This window comes from Globicephala melas, chromosome 2 (genome assembly GCF_963455315.2).
Source record: "Globicephala melas chromosome 2, mGloMel1.2, whole genome shotgun sequence".
Lineage (NCBI taxonomy): Eukaryota > Metazoa > Chordata > Mammalia > Artiodactyla > Delphinidae > Globicephala > Globicephala melas.
In genome coordinates, this window is record NC_083315.2 from 12,299,653 (window position 1) to 12,311,772 (window position 12,120).

Below are 12,120 nucleotides of genomic sequence, written 5' to 3' on the forward strand. Positions count from 1 at the left end.
TACTATTTTTACTGCTCCATCTTCTACAATTGGTTATTTGGCGTCCTAAGCTATCATGTATTTGGTTTTAGGTCGGAGCCACTTTTGTTAAGTGCAGACCACTGAGGGGGTCCCTGGGTTCCTGGTGGCTTCCTGTCTATGGCAAAACAATGTGACTTTTTGTGCAGACATTCTGGAAGCATCGCTGAACTGAGACTGAACCATGGTCTAGGTTTCACTGAATCCACTGAAGTCATTTTGGAGGTGGTTTGGTCACCATGTCACCACGCGTCATGGTGATAGGGGCCCCTCAGGCTGCCCTTGCCCATCCCACCTGCTTGTGGATTGCCCAAGGGTCTCTGGCCCAGGAAGGAGACCCCAGGGAGCAGCTCTGCCCCTGCAGTCATTCCCCTCCTGGAACCTCGCTTTAGCGTAGGATCTGGGGATGACACGTGTCTTAGGCTCAGTGGAAATGGTCACCCCAGGGCCTCTCAAAGGGGCTCATCCTTCCACTCCTGGCTCAGACCCCGGGCCCAGGTGAGGTAGGCTGCACTCCCGCTGAGAATGTTTCTTCTCCATTGCACCTCATCTTGGTGACTCTCCTCAGTGCCTACCCCTTGTGCAGGTCACCCTGCCCTTTGCCGTTTTCGTCCCCCTCTTCTTACATCGTTTGGGGCACCCATAGGGACAAGGATGAGGCCAGAGAGGCACCTAGATGTGAAATTTCAGCATCGGCTGCCTCTTGGGGTCTGCGGGTGAGTGTCTCCTGGCTAGTGTGGGCCCTCTCCCACCTCATACAGCCTTGGCCGTGCTGCAGGTCTCGGCCCCAATCCGCAGTGTTCGGGCTCCGGGGAGATGGGTGGGTCTGAGGCGATGCAGGATGGCCACCCACCTAACGTGGAACGCTGCTGAAGACGGAGCACAGTTTTTGCAGCTCTCAGAGACTCCTGGTCCTGACTGTGGCCTTGAAAAGTCCTCAAGTCCATTCCTCTGCCTGAAATCAGGATTGTACCTGAACTGTTGTACAAATTTAACATCGTCGAGAAGCCACCTAACCCAATTTCCACCCGTGAAGACCGCCTAGGGAAGAGGCTGGCGTGAGGACTCAGGAACCTCGGGTGTCGCTATCGGCACGAGCTACTTCAGTCTCTCTGGGATTCAGTCTGTTTAACGGTAAAATGCACAGGGGTTGGACCCAGCGCCTTTTCATTCTCTTCTCTCTGTGGCATTTTATGGTGTTTGGAGTCTGTTACTCTGGGAACAGTCAGTCCTGATAATAGGATGTTATCTGTAGGCAAAGCTCATTGAAGGCTGTGGCCTGCGTCCAGGGAGAGCACAGGTGTCCCAGGCTCTCCGCCAGCACTCGCCCCGGCAGTTGGTTTCTTATCATTAGTCCCCGGCAGTGGAGATTGGAGGGGAGGGCTGGTGACCCCCAGAAGCACGCCAGGTATAGGCATCAAGTCCAGTTCTCAAGTTAACGATGCACTAAGAGATTCATGAGCTTCCTCAACACTTGAGATGCCTCCAGTGACTCCAAGAGCTGGCAATCGGTGAAGATGGTGATCCCCAGCGAAGCAGTGCCCGAGGCTGAACTCAATCTAGCAGCGGTGCTTATGGAGTGATGTGTAGAATATAGATGCTTTTAATGGCTAATTGTTCTTGAGACGCCTACCAAGGTTTTTTTTTTTTTTTTTTTTTTTTTTTTTTAATGTGGCCTAAATGTTCTCACAGGCACAGTGGAGGAATTACAGTTTATTCACAGGATGACACGTTGCTGATTGAAGTACAAAGAAGGGTAATCAAGGTTAGTTTTGTTTTTTTCATCCGGCTTTTAACATTTACAAAGAAAATGATTTCAAGGGGTACACGCTGGAAAGAAACAAGCTCTAAACAGTTACCAATCAGTCAAATACTCGGATTACTAAGAATATCACACTCCACCCTCATCTTACCACCCCTCCCCCATAATCAGCATCTAAATGCAACAGGAATTACTCTTTTGTTCATGACTCTCAGGGGAGACCCCAGGACCCAGGCTTGGGTAACTTCATTGAGACAAACGTCCCTCCCTGACCCAGGCAGGGAGGCAGCCTTGCAGGATGCCCCCTGTTCAGATGAAATGAGCAGAAGTCTCTTTGTCTCCCATCCCTGTTCCCCAGAACTAGACTCGGGGGCCCCTCTAGAGTGAGTTTTAATATGGGAGAAAGGTCAGCAAGTATGAGGACAGGAAATTGGACTGATGTGGACGGCAAGCCTGCAGAATACTGGTTCTTTGATGAATTCCTCTCTTGCTGGTGTATTGAGAAAATGGCCTTTTCCTGGAGTCCTGAGGCTCCAGTGATGTCTCACGGGGCACCTTACAATGTCAGTGGGTTGACAGACCTGGGAAACTCAAGGTCACTGGTGATATAATGTGTTCAGATTGTCCTTGCATCATGGGGGATGGATAATGCTGTTTACGGCCTATGCCAGGGCAGAATCAAGCCATGATAACCCTTGAGAAACATCCTTGGGCTATTCCTAAGGACAGGCTTTCTTAAACCCCTCAGAGCAACGGTGAGCTCCAACATACAGGAAGAAGCCCTCCAGAGTCATCAACCAGCCTTTAGACTGAGGTCTATACCTTTTTAAGGCATGAGTGCCTATGGGTCACATTTTTTCTGAATTGATAGTTCAATTTTATTTATTTATATTTTTGGCTGTGTTGGGTCTTCGTTTCTGTGCGAGGGCTCTCTCTGTTGCCAGTCTCCCCTACTAGAATGGATGCTCCACACGAGGACAGGGCTGAGATATCGTGCTGTTGACGGCTGGGTCTCTGGTACCTAGGAAAGAGCCCAGCATAGGGCAGGTACCCCTTAAATATTTGTTAAATAAATGACTGAATGGATGAGTGATGTTGGCTTAACCCCCCTCCACCCCCAGGCGACCCAGCCTTTTCTGAATGCTTCCTGTCTCACTTTCTATTAGAGTCCCACCTCCACTGCCCACAACATGCCTTGACCATTTCTCTTAGGTCCTGCAGGCCAAGCAATGTAATTGGAAACAGGAGTGTTTCATGCAGGTTCTATTTTTGTTTTGTCTTGAACTGGAGTGACCTCCAAAGAATCTTAATTTTTCATACTGACCAGAGTAAAAGCTGAATGATTCTTTTTTTTTTTTTTTTTTTTTTTTGCGGTACACGGGCCTCTCACTGCTGTGGCCTCTCCCGTTACGGAGCACAGGCTCCGGACGCACAGGCTCAGCGGCCATGGCTCACGGGCCCAGCCGCTCCACGGCACGTGGGATCCTCGCGGACCGGGGCACGAACCCATGTCCCCTGCATCGGCAGGCGGACTCTCAACCACTGCGCCACCAGGGAAGCCCCGAATGATTCTTTTAATATCCCAATGAAATTATTTTGTTAGAAATTTGCTTAATGTTTTCACATCTATTTTCTTGGGTGAAACTGGTTTATAGATCTCCTTCTTTCGTGTTATCCTCTACCTTGGATGGGATTTGATGTTCATTGTTACGTTATTTTACCAACTATTAAATTGACTTTCTCTCCCCCTTCCCTCATCCCACCAACCCAGGAACTATGTCATGGCACAGGAATTACTGGAGGTTTGAAAGAACTCGCTCATGAAACTCTCCAGGCCCAGAGTCATTTTTGCAGGTAACTATGAATAATTTCCAGTCCTCTATGCACATTAGTCTATTCGGGTATTACAGATTTTACTATAGTAATTTTGATCACGTAATATTTTCTGCAAAAATCATCCACTTCTCCCATCTTTTTCAGTTGAGCTCTGTAAGGGCATGTGTTAACAATTTTTAAATTTCCTGTATCTGTTTTTATACCCTGAATTTCATATCTAAGTTTAGTTCAGATCTTCTTTTCTTCTAGATTAACTACTAGAAGTTTGTTTTATACTGTTGTTTTTCAGAGACCCATTTCTTTGATGTTTGACTCTTACTATATTTCTCTCCTAATTCATTAATGTCTCCTTTTAATTTGTCATTTCTTTATTCTATTTTCCTTAAGATCACCTTATTCTTTTTGTCTAACTTCTTTAAATGAATCATTAACTTCCTTTATTTTCTCTTATAAATAAAAAAAGCATTTAAGGCTATGAATATAGTATTAAAAACACCCTATAATTTTTTATATGTAGTGTTACTTCCTAAAAGTCATATGATAAAGAACTTGTCTGCTCTTTGTCCTGGGTTCCTGGGATGGAGCCTCTAAACCATTGGAAATTCCCGAGGGATGTCTGAGTCTTTGTTATTCATAGACTGGACTATACCTGAGTTTATACTGAGGAGGCGACTCAGGTGGGAGCTGCTCTTGCTGGAAAGACCAACCATGTGACTAGAGGATTTCAGCTTTGAGCCACGAGGTATCAGCCAGCCCAACCTCCTGACCTCCAGGTAGGGAAGGGGGAATAGAGATTGAGTTCAATCACGTGAGCAATGCAATCAATCATGCTAGGTAGTGAAACCCCAATAAAAACCCTGAATGCTGAGGCTTGGGTGAGCCTCCTGGTGGCTGTGCCGGGACGGTGGTGCATCCTGGCTCCACAAGGAGAGGGCGCCAAAGCTCTGTGTTGGGACCTCACCCTATGTGTCTCTTCACTGACTGGTCTTGATTTGTATCATTTAGAGTAAAACTGTAATAATAAGCATAGCACTTTCCTGAGTTCTGTGAGTCATTCTAGTGAATTCCTGAAGCTGAGGGGGTTGTAAGAGCGCCCCTGGATTGTAGCCAGTTGGTCAGGGGTGGCCTAGGGACCCTCAAAATGTGCCTGGCATCTGCCACGAGGGCAGTCTTGCTGGGGATCGTGCCCCAAACCTGTGGAGAGGGTGCAGCTCTGGATGGTTTGTGTCAGAACTGCACTGCAGCACTGCAGTCTATATGTTATTTAATATTTTATTTTTTAACACAAGTATATAATTCAATCTCTTTGCTATAGTCATTTGAAATTCCTTCTAGATCTTAAGATATAATTCAAAACAATTATGGGGTGTTTTGTTTTCTGCTTGCTGTTGTTGTGAACAAAGAGAAGCAGAGGTGCTCCAATCCACCCATACATAATCCATGATCACTTCATCAGTCATAACTCTCTGTAGTTATTCAAACAAGTCACGGTTTCAACTTCTTTCTGACTATATCTCCTTTATTTTTCACACTGTGTGTATGTGTGCTGATTTGATGGTAGGCATGAGGTTCCTGGATATGAGGTTAATCTATAAGGTTGTTAATTCAATAAAAAATGATTGAGGTTCTCTCCTGTGGCCAAAGAAAGACATGCCTGGAGAGCAGATGAAAACCATTTTCTATTAAATGGCTATTATTCCTCGGCATGCATTACTCGGTGCTTCAGTGTGAGAACGCTCACACGGTACTTGGTTGGAGTGAGTGGCAGAGGCCTCCAGAAAGCAGGGTAGACTAGTGCAGCAATCGATGCTTCTGTTTTTTAGGAAAGGTCCTTCTTAAAAGAAAATACGGTCAGAGTGGAAATGTAACAGATGTGGCAAACACACCTGAAATTAGGCAAATCACCTTGAGAAAGAGTGCTCCAAAGGTAGGCAATGAATGGGGTGAAGAATCCTGTCTGATTAGTCATTATTTTCTGAATGGGTCTTTCCCACCCTTTTAGTCTGGGAGATTATATCTGAGATGCTATGAGGACCCAGGAGCCTGAATCATAGTCGCTGACAATTAGAGCAACTTCAATTTCTTTAAGCTGTGAGAGGTGCAAAGAAAAAGAAAAGGAGCAGAGACAAGCAGAGTGGGCCCTCTGAAATAGAAAAACAAAAATGGAAATCAACATCTAATATCAAGGAAAAATGGCCACCATATAAATATACAACTATTCTTCCTGGAATTCTTTCTTTTCTAGAATAAATACAATTCCTCAAACTGTTATACAGGGATTAAAAAATAAAATATTAGAACCCAACTGACAGGCTAATGAAACTGGCACCAGGGATTCATTTTTTAACCCACACCATAACATCCAGCAAATGGAATCTGTGGTCCTTAATAATGATTTATATTTTTTATAATATGATAATAACCAGCTGTTAATGGTGATTTACATTTTTGCAACATGATCTCACCTGGCTGTAATATAATGAATATATTTTAAAACCCACAAAAGTTTAGGAGCCAGAATACAGCACGTAAGTTGTATTCATAGCCAGTATCCAGCACAAAATATCTTGATTCATCACATACCACAAGAGGAGGTAAAACGCCTTTGGCTGGAACCTCCTTCTTCCAGTAATTCACCAAAATTATAGGCACAAGAGAAAGAGAAGAGGAACCTGTTATATGTTCTCTAGGCCTTTAGAAAGCCTGGAGTTGTTACTTTGGCCACATACATGCCAATTTGCCAGAAAGGTGATACTGCAGATGTCGACGGAAGGGCACGGTTAAAAATGCATGGCCCACCACTGCTCCCATCGGCATGCCTTTGGTGTCGTTGAAAACCAACAAGGGCAAGATTTTTGCCAAGAGAATCAATGTACATTCTGAGCACATTAAGCACTCCCAGACCTGAGATAGCTTTCCGAAACACGTGAAGGAGAATGACCAGAAAAAGAAGGAAGATAAAGACAAAGGCACCTGCCTTCAACTGAAGCCCAGCCTGCTCCACCCAGAGAAGCCCACTTTATGAGAACCAGCAGAAAGGCGTCTGAGCTGCTGGAACCTATTCCCTAGGAATTTATGAGAAAAAAATTAAAAAAGGCTATTAGGTATCAAGGAAATCACAATATAAATTCCTCTGTTAAAGACCACCTGTTACACATTTCTATGTTCTATAAGACCAATATATACATCTGAAATGTGAAATGCTTCAAACACAAAGCACGGATGACTGTGCTTCTGCAGAAAACAACCAGAAAACTGAACATAATACACACAGCAACTACCTGAAAGTACTGGAGAGTAAAAAGAAGCAAATGACCTCCAGTGAAGAATGCAAGCTCTGCTTGAAGAAGGCACAAGGGAGCCACAGCAGCTGGTCTCATCTGCCCAGATTTTAGCCTGGGGCTAAGAGAAGCCTGCGGTGCACTCAGGGGTGGTGGCGGGGTCGGGGTGGGCGGTGTCATGGCAATACTAGAAAATATGTTGATAGTATATCGTATAAATGTGATAATGAAAATACACATATCAAAATTTGTGAGATGTAGGCAAAATAGGGTATACAGGAAAATTTAGAATTTTAAATGCCTATGTGGGAAAAGAAAAAAGGTCTAAAACTCAATGATCTAAGCTTCTACTTTAAGAAACTACAAAAAGAATAAATTATACCCAAAGCAAACAAAAGGAAGAATAAAGAGTAGAAATCAATAAAACTGAAAACAGAAAATAACAGAGAAAATCAGTAAACCCAAAACCTACCCTTTGAAATAAATCCAAGAAAATTAAAAAACTTCTAGCTAGAGTGATCAAGAAAACGGAAGACACAAATTCCCAGTATTAGGAATGAAAGAAGGAGCCTCACCACATGCCCTTCAGACACTAAAAGGATAATAAGAGACTATTGTGAACAATCTAATGCCTACAAGTGTGACAATCTAGATGAAATAAACACATTCCTTAAAAGAAACAATTTACCAAAACTGGCTTAAGAAAACTTGACAGACCTATATAAATTAAGGAACTTGAATCCACAATTAAGAACCTCCCCACATAGAAAACTTCAGATCCAGATGGCTTCACTGGTAAATTCCATCAAACATTTAAGGAAGAAATAATACCAGTCTGAAAATGACTTTTTCAGAAAATAGAAGAGGGAGCATTTCCCAGCTCATTTTATGATGCTAACATTACCTTGATTACAAAATCAAAGACATCACAACGGAAACGCGGAGCAATATCACTCATGAACAGAGATGCAAAAATTCTCAACAAGATATTAGAAAATAAAACCCAACAGGATTCAAAAAGGATACTACTATACATCATGTTCAAGTAAGGTTCATCTCAGAACGCAAGGTTGGTTTAACATTAGAAAATCAACCAATGTAATTCACCACATTAATAAAATATAGGAGAACCACATAATTATTTCAATAGATGCAGAAAAAAATCTGATAAAAATCAACACTCATGATAAAATCTCTCAGCAACTAGGAATAGGAGTCTTCCTCATCTGATTAATGTCATCTATGAAAAATCTACAGCTAACATTATATTCAATGGTGAAAGATTTCATGTTTTCTATCTAAAATTAGAAACAAGGCAAAGCAAAGATACCCACTCTCACTATGTTGATTTAACTTCGTACTGTAAGGCCCAGGTGGTGAATAAAGCCGGAAAAAGAAATAAAAGGCAGATTGGAAAGGAAGAAGTAAAACTGTCTTGTTTGTTGACAATATGATTGTGAATGCAGAAAACTCTAGGGAATTCAGAGAAAAGCTAAGAAAGTCAATTTAGCAAGGTTGCAGTATACAAGGTCAAAACACAAAAGCTAATTGTATTTCTATATAACACCAAGAAACAATTTAAACAACTCAATTTGTAATAGCATTAAGAAAATTAAAATACTTTGGGATAAATTTAACAAAATAAGAATCACACACTTAAAGCTAAAAAATATTTAAAGAAAAATTAAAGAAGACTTAAATAAATGGAGGGATATACCAGGCTCATGGATTGGGGGACCAAACATTATTATGAGGTCAATCTCCCCTAACTGATCTAATATAATGCAAGATAATTTACAAATTTATATGGAGATGCAAAAGAACCAGCATAGCCAAAACAATTTTGAAGAAGAACAAAGCTGGAAACCCATATTGATCTGATTTTACGACTTGCTATAAAGCAATTATTAATCAACATAATGCCATAAGGATAGACATATCAATGGAACAGAGGGTCCAGAAATAGACCCACACGTATATGGTAAATTAATTTTTGTAAAAATGTCAAGGACGTTCAAGAAAATCTCCAACAAATGGTGCTGGGGCAACTGGCCATCTGTAGGGGAAAAAAAGAGGAAGTGTTGACAAGGATGTGGAGCAACTGGATGTTCATTTGTTGCTGTTGGGAATACAAAATAGAACAGCCACTTTGGAAAACATACACAGTACCTTATGAAGTTAAATATATATTTCACTCCCAGAGAAATCAAAACGTAAGTCTACACAACAGTGTGTATGTAAATGTTCATAGCAGCAACTATTTGTAACAGCCAAAAGTGGAAGCAACCCAAATGTCTGTTAGTTGGTGAATAGATAAATTGTTTACCCATGGATAGACTATGGTATACTGCTCAGCAACAAAAAGGAACAAATCACAGTATAACATGGATGAATCTTAAAACTGTCAGGCCAAGTGAAACGCTTCAAGTACAAACGGCTGCATGCTATGTATTTCCATTTATATAGAAGGCTAGGCAAGGCAATGCTCTAGTGACAGAAATACCAGTAGTTGGCTGGGGTCAGGGTGGGGGAGGGATTGATTCATTTTAGGGTGAGGGAATTGTTCTGTATCTTGATTGTGGTAGAGGTTACATGATTGTTTGAAATTATTAACATTCAGCAAATTTTTCACTTAAAGTAACTGTATGTAAATAATTTAAAATACAGGAGTTCTTGATTCTGATTGTGGGTCACAGACATTATAATAATGAAAGGAGGACTGGCCGTGTTGTCTAGAGACCTGTGTTGTAGGCTTGACTTGGCTTCTTAAGCATTATCTGATTTGGAATAATTCACTCAACCTTCCTGAGCTTCCACTCCAAATACAAAATAGCAAAAAAACATACTGTCTTTGTCTTCCTCACAGGGACATTTGTGAGGGCAAAGTTAAAAGCCTTCGGATACTAAAACCGTAAGCTATTATCCAGGAGCAATGGATAGCTAGCAGCATACCAGCACTCCCATCCGGGACAATGAGAGCTAGGCAAAATACAGAAATTATTTATTAATTTATAAATATGTGTTACATTTATTAATTTATAAATTATTAAGTAATTACCAATTCTTATCTCTGTAGACAACAGAAAGGTTCTGAGGTAACAAGAAATAAAGGGGCTAAGGTTCCTGTACTAGTTTTCTATTGCTGCTGTGAACAACCAACCACAATCTGGGTGGCTTAAGACAACATTTATTACCTTGCGGTCACATGGAAGTCTGAGAAGAGTCTCGCTGGGATAAAGAAGATGTCGGCAGGGCTGTGTTCCTTTCTGAAGCTCTAGGGGAGAATCCATTTTCTTGCCTTTTCCAGCTCCTAGAAGCTATTCACATTCTTGGGCTCATGGTCCTACCTACTTGCATCTTCAAAGCCAGCAATGTGGCATCTCTCCGACCCTTCTTCCATCATCACATCTCTCCCTGACCCCAGCCAGGAAAGGTTTACTTCTAAAGACTCATGTGATTAGAATGGACCCATCCGGAGAATCCAGGATAATCTATCTCCCTGTATCAAGGTCTTTAATTCATTCACATCTGCAAAGACCCTTTTACCATGAAAGTAATGTATTTACAGGTCTGGGGATTAGGATATGGACATCTCTGGGGAGCCATTATTCTGTCTGCCACAACTCCAGAGAGGGAAGAACCCCACAGAGCTCCTTTTATCCTGGGATCATTTGCCAATTCTAAACTCTGCCAAGAGCCTGAGAATTTAGGCTTTGTACCCACAAAGGGCATCTGCTAGGGGACACAGAAATGAGCAGAGCATTTATAACAGAGACTTGGGGACCCTAAGTAAATGGCTAGTTTTCATCTCAGCACATTAGATGAATATGGGATCTGTGTAGGTCAGGGTGCTAAAACCCTCAGTGGAAAGCCTCTGAAATGCAGAGCACTGTTTTTCATCAGTTTTGTGAGCAGAGATTAAAAGTTCAAACTGTTTCAGGAGGAAAGGCCTCATAGAATTTTCTTTTTGCCTGTTGAAGACGGAGAACTTTAACAGAGAACTGGAATCCATAAAAAAGAATCAAATGGTTATTTTAGGACTACAAAAGTACAACACTTAAAATTAAGAATGCATAAGATGTGTTTAACAGCAGACTAGACAAGCAAAAGGATAAGGCTAGTAAATTAGAGAAGAGGTTGACAGAAAATATCCACACAGAAATACAGATATTTAAAAGAACGGGAAGATACAGAAAAGAGCCTTAGAGATATGTGGGATGCAATTAATGGTCTAAAATTTGTGTAATTCAAAAGGAGAGAGTCTAGGGAGAAAAAGAAAGAGATAATAACAAAACTGATGGAAGTATCAACCTAAGATTCAAAGAGCTCTGTGAACCCCAAGCACAATAAATACAAAGACAACCACACCAGGGCACATTACAAACTGCTGAAAATCAAATAAAAAGAGAAAATCATAAAAACAGTTGTGGGGGAGGGGAACACATTACCTTCAGAGGAGCAACAATTGCACTGACAGCTGATTTCTCAGGAGAAACTATAGAAGCCATAAGACAATTGAATGAAACTGTAAAATGTCCAAATAAAATTTCTCCAAATGAGAATTCTACGTCCAGGGAAAAGGATTCTTCAAAAATAAAAGGAGACCCAAAGGCATACATTAAATATGTGCACTTTTTAAATATATCGATTGTACCTCAATAAAGCGTAAAAAAAAGAAAGGCGAATAAATACATTTTCTTACCAATAGAAACTGAGAAGATTCACCATGAGAAATCACGCACGAAAAGCAAAAGAGTTCTTCAAGCAGAAGAAAAAAAAATCCCACAAGGAAACATGGGATTTCAGGAAGAAATAAAGAGCAAAAGAAACAGCAAATATGTAGGTAAAGGTAAATGAATATCAACATATACACTAACAATGATTTGTGGGGTTTATATGTGTATAAAATTAAATTAAATACATGACAATAGTAACACGAAATATGGGAGAATGTTAATGAAGTTAAAGTGTTCTAAGGTTAACATTCTTGGAAAAGTAGAAAAAATTAATAATTTTAGTATGACTGTAATAAATTAAGGATGGATGTTGTGATTTCCAGGGTAAGCACTAGAAGAAGAGTTCATAATGCATAACTCAGTAATAAAAATAGAATACTTAAGTCTCCTTTCTGTCCATAAAGTCTCAAAGAAAATGATTTAAACACTTTCAGTAACAAATTATTCAAGACTCTCAACGTGTAAAAAAAACACTTGAGTTGCTATC